The sequence below is a fragment of the Erpetoichthys calabaricus genome, chromosome 18 (genome assembly GCF_900747795.2).
Source record: "Erpetoichthys calabaricus chromosome 18, fErpCal1.3, whole genome shotgun sequence".
Lineage (NCBI taxonomy): Eukaryota > Metazoa > Chordata > Cladistia > Polypteriformes > Polypteridae > Erpetoichthys > Erpetoichthys calabaricus.
The window spans coordinates 2,230,693-2,244,381 of record NC_041411.2 but is presented as its reverse complement, the minus strand read 5'-3'; positions in this window follow the sequence as shown (position 1 = coordinate 2,244,381).

Sequence of the window (13,689 nt, the reverse complement as noted above, 5' to 3'; positions counted from 1 at the left end):
ATAGTACTCTATGTAACTGAAAGACAGATAGAAAAATAGAAAGGACTCTATAAACACAATACAGAGATATAAATATAGACAAATAGGAAAATCAGTATATAATATATAAACACAAAATGACATAAAAGGCTAATAGAAAAATAGATCAAAATTATTAATGTATATAGATAGAAAAGGCTCTATACACATAACAGACAGGAAAGGCTCTATATAATACATACCTCTAGAATGACATAAGATTCTAATAAAAAATACATAAACATTACTAGTGTATATAAATAGAATATTATCTATAAGTACAATTGCTAGGAAGATGGGTATATAGGAAAGGCGCTATATAACAAACAGAATGACGTAGATAAATATTAATACTGTGCTATAAGTGTATGAGATAGATAATAGTTTATTTGTTACAAAATAAATAAAAGTTCGTTCTGTGGCATCGCTCGTGCGTGGGAGAGACTCAACGGGAAGGGTGATCTCTAAAGAAATGGAGGCGAGAACGACAGAGACAGAGAAAGACCAAATGAACGAAGACGTCAAGTGATTAGCTCTGGTAAAAAAGGCATTTTTGACGCGCAGCTCTTAAGACCGCTCGGCGCCAGACCCGGTGACGTCCATTGACTTCCTAAAGTCTAGTATCAGTTTCCAGTCCCCCCAAATATCACTTCGGAGATCTCCAAACAGGTTGGCTATCGAGCATCGCGCCACGGGGCAGGCAGAGGAGCTCCAGACCTGATTGTGTTTAATCCGACAGCGCTCGGCTGTGCCCGAGATGTGGCATCGCGCAAAGCCCACCCGAGGAAACACAGCAGCTCGTTAAAAATCAGCCTCGCCGAACTTTTAAAGAAAAAGAATTAAAAAAAAAAAAAACTGCCGGTCTGCAATACACAAAATATTTAACATCCACGTGCGTTTCTTTTAAAGAAAAATCCAAACTAGCTGCATTCCTGTAAAATCACACTGAATCTGCAAAAAAAAAAAACACACACGATTCGCTAGAATTTTAGTTTGAAATAATTAACACTAAAAGCGTTCTGAAGTGAGGATTCTCCGAGGAGTTCACAAAAGTCTGACAATTTTAAGCAGTCAAAGGTCCACCGAAGGGACTCGTGCTCCGCACAAGGCCACACTGATCGACTTCAAAAGGCAGGAGGTGTGAAGGCGGCCTCCCCCCGGCCGCCTCATGCGAGTGATAAATCTACACTGGCGCCGACTACGCATTGGATGATTAATTTGCAAGTAAATAACAAGGCCACATTGTCAACTCCTTTAGTTAAATATTGGCCAGTGCTTTGAGCTACCTGTTAGCCACCCGGCGATCTAGAAATGTGCAGTCCGGCTGCACCATTAACAAAGAGTGCGCACAGTCTGACAGCAGAAAGATGATGGCAGATTTTTAATATAATTATAATTAAGAATTAATATAGGACATCACGACGATAACATAATAATTCTCAAAACTGCTTAAACTAATTCAGAGTAAAAGGGTATAGAATATATATATATTATATATAGCTGGAGTAAGTATTACAGTTTTACTAGTAAGTTATTACAGTTAATGATACTGAAGAAAATGAAGGTGAACATTTAAACTTAGTAGTGTGGAAATGGCCTCAAGATATGTTAACTTGTGGAAGGCACTAGATTAGTTATTATTAAGCTGACACTTTTATCCAAGCATTAGAGATATTTGGTTCCATTTTTTTGTTGTTGTTGCTCTTTTCACTCCGAGCACAGGCAGGTGAAGTGACTTCCTCAGGGTCACACATGTGTCAATACTGAGATACTCGGGGTTTGAAGTCCAAAGCCTTAATCACTATGCCACACACCACTTCAAATGTAAAATATGTCACATTAAATTAATATATATATATCAAACAGCTTCAGCACTAACACTGAAATATGTATAATCTTTAATTGCCAGTACTGACATTTGAATATAAATCTGTAAACAATTTTACTTCCATGCAGGAAAGTCACTCAATGTGTATTTGTTTACTTTGCAATTGTCTGTTATACACTTCTAGAAATGCCAGTTCTTTAATGGCACTACACTGGCTTGTGAGGCTCCTTGAGGTTTCATTGCTTGACAAAGAACCATTTCATTCTCAGTATGTGTAACGGGGTCTCTGGGTTTTGAAAAGGTCACCAATGTGGGGTCAAAACAGTAATGTTTAGTGCGTAGTAGGCAGGATACAGACAGACAGAAGGACAATGTCTGAAACTGATTTGAATTTATTGTATACAAACAGCATCAACTGCCAGTAGTAACGGAGATGTCACGGAGTTACAATGCCCCTAAAAATGTTTAAATGTTAAAAGTCTTCCCATGTATAAACTTTACGTGTTGATTTCATTCTGGCGATTTTAAAATCAGGAAGCCTCTTTATCACCCTTTCATGGCATAAATCTGAAGGACCACTTTGGCACTTTTATTTGTAAGAGTGTATGTAGGACGGACACAAAGAATATTATAGGGTGCATATCGTTATAAGGCTAGGGTGTCAGGTATACCTGTCAGCTTATCTATAATATTGTACATTTGCAATCTATCTTCCTTCTGTCTATATATACACATACGATAATCATTAAAAAAAAATCAAACACCGCACATTAAGTCTGAAATGAGTTCAAATCCTAATCTACCTGAGAATTGCAAGCTGTACTCATTACATGAAGATTCGCTGACGGCCCCCGTGCGGTTCGGTGGATTTTGGCGACACCAACAGAAGTGCCTCACGTGCACGAGGACAGAAGAGCCGTAAGCAAGCGCGCTGATGTGCACGCGCACAAGACGCCCCTTGCTTCAGGAATGAAAGGTATGGGGCGATGATCGCTCTTGATATTTCACAACAGCATTAGCAAGATGCTTATCTTTCAATCTCGGTCCTAATGCAGTTTGGTAAACCGCTTCAAACGCGAACAATGTAATGATTAATGGAGGCGTATACACGCAGTAGGGAATGATGTAAATCCTTGACATGCCGCGTTGGATTCGATCGTTTTAAAACCATCGCCTACACTTTTCCGCAAACAGGTTTAAGTGGAGCTGGGCCCAGAACCCGTTATTTCGCAGACGGCTCGTTTTCTTTGACAGCTTTGGTGTAAATGTTCTGCTGTGCACGTGTGAGGTCCAGGAGGGGCCGATTACACGCTCGTTCTTCACTAAACTTTCAGCCCTATTTGCGTTGCATTTCAATTTAACTGAAAGTGTCACTAAATAGGAGGCCGTGTTGACACAGCGGTGTAGCTTTCTTCTCAAAGGCCACCAGTATTAATTAGACACGTTACCCTGGGAGAACACAACAGTCAATGGACAACATAAACTTTAACAGGCTGGCTGTGCAGAAGAGCCCAGCCTGGTAGTAAAAGGTTACTCGCCTGCCTGCACCTGACAACACTTGGAAAGAATTTTATAGAACGCATCCTATTATTGAGTTAGTGTTTGGTTTCCTTTTTTCCCTGTAATTTATATCATTTATTTGTAAACCTTCAAACAATGTGTTGTGAACCCATGTTGCTGGGCCTTGGCTACAGCGGTGTGACAAAGTGATTAGAAAGAATGAAAATTCATGCTTACAGCAAAATGGTCAACACTCCTCAAAGACTGGTACTTCAGAATGATGCCACAGGGTAACCATCCACACGAAGGTTCTAGAAGCATCCTGTGTTTACTTAGACCCCTCGCATTACTTTAACAAACATGATAGACAACAACAGGTTTGTGAAACCCTCACTGCCTACTATCACACCAGCTCAGTTCAGGTCTTTGTTGACCTAGCTAGTATCTATCTCTATTATATAGTGCCTTTCTTATCTGTGTACTCATCTATATAGCACCTTTCATGTCTCTCTATCTATTCTTCTATTATATAGCACCCTTATAATCTATCTATCTATAGCGCCTTTCACATCTATCTATGTTTCATATAGCACCTTTCTTATCTATGCATATAGATCTATCTAATATATCCATCCATCCATCCAGCTGGGTCAACTACTGCAAATTAAATGTTTGTTTTGTCCACATATTGTTTTATTAGCAGCACTTTGCTGTACTTTAAAAAATTAAAAGTCGAGAGCACAAGCTATTGGATGAGGATATGGAGGAAGGACAGAGTTTGGGGGTCACCACTCCAAGTAAGCCACTGCCTTACTGGGAGAAGCACTGGGGAACATCTGAGAATTAATGTTGGCTCCCAGCTGATGACCCTGCGGGTGACCCACGGGCATTGGTAGAGATGTGGCAAGCAGGAATGCCAAAGCAGGAAAAAGGGCCACCTGCATGATAAGCTAAGGTGCCAACTGGAATCAAAAGGTTTTCTTCAGAGTGATGTCATAGGTAAGCCATTTTTGGTGTACTAAAGAATGTTCCACATGAAATTCAACAAATGAGGAGAGGCCATTCAGTCCATCAAGCCCATTTGTTTAATAGCTAAGCTGTCCCAATATCTCATCCAGATCTTAAGGATGAAGGTTCCAGATGCTTTAACCATCCATCCATTATCCAACCCTAACCTTATATCCTAACTGCAGGGTCACGGGGTCTGCTGGAGCCAATCCCAGCCAACACAGGGCACAAGGCAGGAAACAAACCCCGGGCAGGGCGCCAGCCCACACACACCAAGCACACACTGGGGACAATTTAGGATCACCAATGCACCTAACCTGCATGTCTTTGGACTGTGGGAGGAAACCAACGCAGACATGGGGAAAACATGCAAACTCCACGCAGGGAGGACCTGGGAAGTGAACCCAGACGGGCCTCCTAACTGCGAGGCAGCAGCGCCACCCACTGCGCCACCGTGCCGCCCTCAGATGCTTTATTTATTAACATAAACTGCCATGAATAGATGATAACCAAATGCTAAAATTCCAGTGGGTTCCTGATTTTACTCAGCCACAGGGCGACCTGCAGTTTTGGTTCCCACAAAGGTTCAATAAATAACCATAAACAGATGATAACAGATTTGTGAAATCCCAATGACTTCCTGATTTTAAAGAACTCCGTCTCAGTTCAGATTTTCAGGATTTATCAGTATCCTGCCTACTATGCAGTAAAGATTTCTGCTTTGACCCTTTCAGCACCTAAAGAACCAAGTTCATATGAACCGTAACAGATTGAAATGGTTCTTTGTCAAGCAAAGGAGATTGTGGGTTCGCTTCCCAGGTCCTCCCTGTGTGGAGAGCGCTTTGAGTAGTGAGAAAAGTGCTATATAAATGTAAATTATTATTATTAAGCAAGAGTTATACACTCTTAACATAAAGGTGCCCACATGGTTGTTTGCAGCAATGCCACAGGAGAATCCAAAACAACTATAAACGTGAAGGAAGCAGAAAGAACCTTTATTAAGATTTGTAACAGGCAGGCTCCATAAATAACCACAATTAGATAACAGCAGATTGTAGGAGTGCACCAGACAACCCAGTAAAAATACCATTAAAGATTCCTGTTTTTTTCCATGTGTTAGGAACCTTTACAAGGCCCAGAGAACAAATTTCACCTGCAAAGACACATTTCCAGAATAAAACGGTTCTTTGTCACAAATACCAGTATTTTACGAGTGCAGCTGTGAATAAATCAACTGGTGATCAATCAAACGATCTAAAATTTGTGAATTGCCCGTCCACACATCAGAATGCACAGAAAACCTGAAACCCAGCCAGCAGCACAGTCTGTCAGTTTTTAGAAGTGTCCAACTATCTCATCTCATTTTCTGAAACCATGCACTTCTCTGTGGCGGGGGTGGTCTGATTGTATTTTTCATTAAATGATATAAATAAAGCACCGTCTGTAGCGACGGCCCCGTCCTATTCTGTCGCCCTCCCGCTCGCGGAGTTCAGAAAATGGACGGAGTGATGAATTACTGGGATAAGCACAAGCGATCGGCCTGATTTGTATCTAGTCATTACGTGCCGAAACACTACAATAATAATCACCAAAAATTGGATTATAAAGAGTAAAGTAATCCACTGACAAGAAAATGAAGGGGTGCAGTGCGCGATCCACTTTGTACTTCGCGGCTTACAAATGCCAATGCGAGTCAATTACACTTGTCCAAAGCCAGACACGAAGAGACCGCATTTAGCTGAGCTTTTTTTTTTTTTGGAGATGGTGGGCGGCACTGAGAGGAGCGCCTCTGACGCGGCCCACGAAGAGATCAAGTACGAACTGGTTGATAATTGCTCAGGCAAATTTGTATGAGATTAGCATCCCCCTGACACGCCACGGCTTGAGCCCGCCTGGCTTCTTCTCCTCCCTTACTGCGTTTAGTATTAGCGTCGTGGAACAAACAGCACGAAATCATTCGCGGGGGTGAGAAGACACAGAATTCGGTAGTATCCCAAACTTCATCTAATTAAATATAGCGGACAATGTCCTTCTACTGTCACAATTTTTGCGATTTTTTTTTGTATTGGCCAGTACAAAGTATGCATTTTCTTCCTGGCTTCGAAAGAGTAAACCGCTTTGCAGTGGACTGCGAACATGCGCGCGCGCACACACACACACACACACGCGCGCACGCCCACCAACCCCAGCAGCCCACCGGCTCTCGCCAGCACAAATCTAACAGATCTCATTAACTTAGCCCTCGGCTTTGCCAGCAGCTGCCATAAAGAAATCTAAAACGCGAGCAGACCTTTCTGTAACTTACTTGTACATGTCCTTTGACAGGCTGCTCTGAATTATTGATCAGGGCGATTGAGCACATCAGGCATTTTTTCCCTTTCCATAGCTGATTGTCAAAACAGTCTCGAAGGGCTTGCTGTATTTTTAGCAGATAGACTCAATTCGGCGCCAGCAGGGTTAGTCTATTCGTAAACCTCATCAAGCAGTACAGACACACAATATCATCTGCCGCGTCTCGCTAAAGGAACAAAAAAAAAATAAAAAACCAACATGGAGCTGGTCTCCTGTCAAGCCCATCGTCATCGCAACTCCAAACTAAAAGTTGTGTTACACTGAGGCTCAAATAAATCCTTCACGAGTAAAGGACGCCGTTGCTTGTTTTGAAATGCCCGGGGTCTTCCAATTGGTGGATTGGTTAAGTTCAAAGAGCGTGTAACAAAATGTTGTTATATGTCTGACTGCGCAGATCACTTTAGCCGAAGCAAAAGTAATAAGAGTAGGACCTCAGCATCCGCCGGCACCTGGCAGGAGACACCAGACGTCTTGACACGAGCAGGTAAGAACATTCAATGTATACAGCGTCTCACTAGCCGTTCACACACCAAGTCTGCTTCGATTTGGTAGCACACCTTGTTGCCAAAATCGCATCTCAACACGTGTGTCTACTTTTCTAATTTGCGCTCATTTTTAAAACGGTACGTTGCACCGGGTCGTGTGGTAGGACCCCTCACCTGATATGAAGTTGGCACTTTGGGCTTTGAAAAGGTTTCCAATATGTGGACCAAACAGAAACGGTGAACTTCTAGTAGGCAGCTCACTGACAGACCAGGACAACATGAACTGAGCCCGTGATGGTTTGTGCGCCGCGAGAGCCCATTGGGACTTCACAAATCTGCTAGCATCCATTCCTAGTTGTTAATTACGGGCCGACATCCATAAAGCGTCTTTCTGGGACCTTCGCATGGGCACCAAAAATAGTCCACTCTGGCAATTGTATTTTGAAGAGTGTGGATCGTCTTGTACATATAGTTTAATTAATGGTATAAGACGACACGTGGACAGTGATCGTTGGGGGCATCAAAGAACATGGTTATTGTACTGCTTGTGTTTTCATATTTGTTTGTGCTTTCTGATCTAAGAAAGGCATTTTATAAACGTGACATCACTTGATCGACCATAAAGATGTATTCCTGCATCCACATACACGCTCTCTCCGGACCCTTCTAGATTATTATTATTAGCTTTATTATTTTTCTAGAACCATTTTTAACATCTCCCTGATGAACACCTTTATTTTTAAGGGCATACAGACCCACTAATCAAGGACGACGTGCCCACGATCCTTTCTCCCCTACACCGCGCGTCTCAAAGGCTCAGGGCACGATGGCCTTGTGATCTCACGACAGGAACCTTCACAACACTCTTTTTAATGTTTGCAAAGAACTTACATACAAATACAAAGACAGATAAACGTGTAACTGAATAAAAATACTTTCAAAGGATGCACGTTTTTAATTTAAGAGCGTTGTTCGTTATATTACCGGCCTCATACAGCTTATTATTTCTTAATTCTATTCGAATTATAAAAAAGGTCACCCAAAGCGTTTGACATCTTAAAGTGTGTCCATTTTGAAGTCGCGGGTTCACACTCTTACAGGTTTTGCGGGTCAGTAGGTGTATTGATTAGAACGGATGGCTTAATTGTTAGAACTTTTGGAAACTCCGGTTGTACAGCTCATGTTTCGGCTTGGGGGTAACAGCATCTTGAGGATAAAACGAAGAACAAGTTATTGTTCGTGGTAAAAGAAACAAGCGTGTAGCCGATGGCTTCCTCGACGCTCAGGTTAAGTATCCGTGTGACAAAAATGTCTTCTATAAAACGGTCGGATTTAAAATGAAGGGCCGATATGTCGGAGGTCTACCATGCGCCATGTCACCGAGCACTTATGAGACCTTCCTGTGTCATGTGGGACTTGGGGAGATCTCGGGGTGCCACTTGCGAGGACCGTCGCGTCTTCTCAACTGTCGCCGTGTAGGCCCTGACGGCATTTGGGTTTCAGAATTCGTAAAACCTCGCGATGTGACGACTTGTTTCGGGTGAAGTTTATTGTTAACCAATCCGATTTTTTACATTGGATTTATCGGTCTCTCTAATACTGGAAAGACAAGAATTATGGAAATAACTTTATCAAAATCTGGCGAGACTGGAATACACAATGGAAATAGAATGAAACGTGAACAATTTACTTCATTAGAATTTGATTATAGAAACATCACAGGTAAAACTACAACACGAAGACGTTTGTGGAAACTCCCTGTCACTCCATTTTGTTAAGTTTATCATTCATTTAAAAGAATCCACACCTTTATAACGAAAATGGAAGCATTTCAATTTCTGCGTTAAATAAGACATTTTTTCTATGGACAAAAAATATTTTTTAGACGCTAATATTTACAAATTATACACTTGTAAAATATTATTTGTGTGTAGCAAGACAGACAGATGGAAAATGAATATGCACTTGCGTTGTCTTATAACACTAAACAGCCATCGATAGCTTGTTTTAATTCTCTGAAAGATCGTCTCGTTTTGCGTCTCCCTGAAGTGAAACGCCGTTTTCTCGAAAATAATATCGTATTAGTTTTGCATTTCAATAATACAATTCTATGTGATCATGTCAATCGATTTAACCTCTGTAAGAAAGAAAGGACATTCATTAAGTGATTTATAATAGTGTGCAGTAAAGGCGCTGAAAGAAAAAGAAAGAAAGAAAGAAAGAAAGAAAGAAAGAAAGAAAGAAAGAGAAAAAGTCGCGCACAACATGTCGCCGTGCAGAGGGGCGCTAACGTCGGGGTCTGTTCGCAGTAATTGCGGCTCAGGCCAGGACAGTTCAAATGGCACGACTGATGCACGCCACTGAGTTTTGCAGCAGGGGTTTCTTGATAAATTATTGGACACAGATGACTGGGGTGAAAGTGTGCGAGGGGAAGAAAGAAAGATTTAAAATGAAGCTAATTGCATTTGACATGGAGCATCGTCACTTTACAAACAGACCTGAAGAAGTCTTTCCCTTTTTTTCTTCCGAAATTTACTATAACTTTTTTTTTATTGATTAGTTGATCTTTTTTTTCTGCACTTCATTTAAAAGCAACAGGTAAAAACGGAACCGCATTCGCCATTGTGCTTGAGCTTACAATAAAGGGGAATATGAAAAACTGGAATCATTAGATATGTACACAAGTCAATTCCTGTGCACACACATAATGAAGGACACGGTCTTTAAAATCATTTTAGATTGTTTATTTAACAGATGATTCTATACAAACCGAACAGGAAATCACGGGGTCGGCAAGATAAACACCAAGGAGTCACGCAGGCAATAAAGTCGGGCTTAGGCTTCGAAATTATTATTCATTTACGACGATTACAAATAGTCAGATCATTTTTAATTTTTAATAATCTTTAATCAATCAAATAACGAGAAAAATACCAAACTTCAATATATTTACGTAACACACAATAAATATATATTATAAAGAAAAGAACATTTTTAAGTCTCTCTTTATATTATACACACACATACACTTTTTCCATTTTCTCCTTTTATCCAAATGAATTCGTAAACGACACATCTTATTGCCATGTATTAAATACTGAGCATGCGTCCAACATTGATTTTGATAAATATCTATAACTTTAACAGATGGATAAGAAGACACTACTAGACAGATAGATAGAAACTTGATAATAATGAAGTTCATAATCTAACATATAACAATAAACACACATTCTAAAAGTTTTATAAAACAAACATTTTCAATTAATATAAATCAGTTACTTAAAGCGTAAGTGACACCTGCATTCTGAATTCACTACTAACAAATAATTCGAAATCCATAAAACGTTTCAAGCATATTTTGTCAAAATGGTTACAATACTACACAGCTTCTTTTATCCCCAAATTAAACAGTGAAAGAGACAAGAGAAAAAATAAAATAAAACAAATAAATAAAACCGTAATGCCTCCCACCACTCTCTTATTAAAAAGTAATAATGAATCAAAAGGTAATTTTCAACTCCCCTGCTCCAGTACAGTACATTATCACTTTTACTCCCAAACATTATCAAAAATATCCATTGTATGAATCAGTAAACGATAGTTGTTAAAGGCACTGATAGATAGATAGATAGATAGATAGATAGATAGATAGATAGATAGATAGATAGATAGATAGATAGATAGATAGATAGATAAGGTTCCACATGACTGATTAATTCCGTTAACGGTATTCTTTTTTTCAGTGCTAGTCACGAAAATGTAACAAAATCCAGCAAAGAGCCATCGAGCACGGCACCCTGCACATGTGTTACAGATAACCCAAATTTCGCTTTAATGACGGGGGTGTGTTTGAACGTTCGCTGAACCTGACATTTCTGTTAGGAAAAGCAGAGCGGCGTGCATCACTGAGGTTCACATTGCAGACTTAGATACATGTAAATGACAACGATAAATACAGCCTTCGCCCAGCTCTTACCATTTTTTAACGATTCCTAGACACACGGGATCTGTTCTTCCATTGACCTAATGTACAAAAGTCACTTGTTAACTGAGAACTGCACTGTTGCCATCACGCAGAACACATGAACACAGATAACGATGGCGCCTGCTTGGTCGCGGCTCCTGTAGTATTAATTGTGCGACTGACTTGGATCAGAGATTTGGGTTCAAATCTCGGCCTGTATAAAGTTCACGTGTTCTCCGTCGTACATTGACATGCACCTTAAGCTAATCGGTGACCCCCCAATTCACGTGTCTCGAGGTGCTTCTACTCGGGACACTGTAACGGGAAAAGGACACTCTGGAAAAGCACGAACTCTTTGAACACGATCAGTGAGTCAGACTCTTACAACTATGGGTTATTCTAATATTCTGTCAGATAAAAACGACACATCGAAGTGATGATTATCGTAAAATGTGAGGATTTAACTGTGCAAACCAATGTACTCCCTGTGTTCTACTACAATAAGGAAGATGGGCACAAAAAAGCTAAACGACTTGTAAAGTTTTGTTTTTCTTCCATAAAGTTTAATTATCTATACTTACCATTTTTTAATGTATGCTACTGGGCTGACGCCTTAATCTAAGGCGATCTGCAATGGGCAGGTGAAGGGACTTGCTCAGGGACACAGACGGTGTCAGTGGTGGGATTTGAACGGTGCACAGCCTCGGGGTTTGAAGCCCAACCACTCGACCCTTTCTGTTTTTTAATTCTTGGTCTGTTTCCCAGTAAGTGTTAAGCCCTGTCCTTACTTCGGTGAGTTTGGGAAGGGTGCGATATAAATAAAATGAATAATAATAATAATAATAATCACCACCCTCCTGTCAAAGCACCAACGTGCGCTGGTGCGTTCGCAAGACGTCAATCATCCATCCATTATCCAGCCCGCTATATCCTAATTGCAGGGTCACGGAGGTCTGCTGGAGCCATCCCAGCCAACACAGGGGGCAAGACAGGAAACAAACCCTGGGCAGGGCGCCAAGAGGTCAACCAGTAAATAATAATGTATTGTTGTTAATTATTAATATGTATTTAAATATACCTTTACAGGTGAGCTCCATTTAAATTGTAATCCATAAAAACGTTTGCGTCTAAAGATATTCAAATGCCACTGCGTTGTGTGCCGAGTCCTGCTAATTAAGTCGACGCTCCGGAGAGGAATGCAGGTACCTATTTGAACCGATGACCTCACCGAGCTCCACAATATACAACGGATACAGGAAGGCTTTCTATCCGAGAGGAAAAAAAAGAGAGAGAAAGCTGTTTGAACTTCAGCCCCCCCCCCCCATCCTATTACCCTCATTTGAAGTTTTCAGACTGAAGAAGTGAAAAGCCTGCAGCTTTTTCTGCATGAAGAAAACCGAGATGCTTTAATAAGATCAATAGAAGGGAGGCACAGACCTTTCCTAAGGTTCACTGCAGCTTGCTGTGGTCCGCGGACCTTTGACATCCATTGCGCATTAATTGGGCACTGTAAAAGGGAGGGAGGTGGGATTCCAGTTAATTAGTCCAGAAATGAATCAAATTGAACATTATATGATGTGTCTCTGGGTAGCAGTTTGTTAGTGGGGATTTGGGAGGATCAGCTTTTGTGAAGGACAAATTGGATGTGAGTAGCGTGGTGCAGAGTTACACTGTCGTTTTGTGAGCTGGCGACAGCTCCCGTCCATGGGAAAAACCTTCAAGGAGATCGGCGCTATCACAGACTCTCATTATCTCATGTCTGAGTCCATCTTTTAGGAGACAATCTCTAATCGAGCAGGGCGCGCACACAAAGCCCCTTTGAAGACGCGTTATATCGTTGGCCGGTTGGTCCACAAAGAAGTTGACTGGAAATCCTCGTCTCACTTCCAAAGTGCAGCAAGCGCCAAAAGACGGGCGGAAGTCGTTCTCGCGGAAATTTCTAAATATTCACTTGACCAGCCCCCCCCCCCCCCCGTTCATTCATTCATCAGGGTTCATCCACGCCGCCGCATGACAGTGGCGCTCCTTTTGTTCGACACGTCCCGCGGTCTGGCGCGGCTGTCGCTGTCAAAGGAGCATCGGCGACTCCGAGACGTGGCGGCCAACAGGAATGGCGCAAGGAGTTTTCTACATGACTGCCTTCTTCAGTCAACAAGAGTAATGGGAGAAATGAAGGGGCAGCTTTTGTGTCACGTCGCCGGCTTCTTTTCTAAACGAGCTCGCTGTCACTCGTGGCCGGTTCCTGCTCTATGCCTGATGTTGCCATTGTTGGCTCCATCGCCAGCTCAAATGTAAAACAAATCAGAAACATCTATATTCTAATCAACAGCCGTTACGCCGAATGGTGTGATAAGTTTAAACACTCTCGATCCCCAATACGTTTGATCTTAATGTTATATGGTCGTTACGATTTGGCGGACACTTTTATCCAACACTCTTCGGTACCTTACTGGGTTGTCATATAATCATTCTGGGAAGGCGTCTCTGCACATTGGGCCTCTGGGCACGTTGGGATTGCTAAAATATAAAGT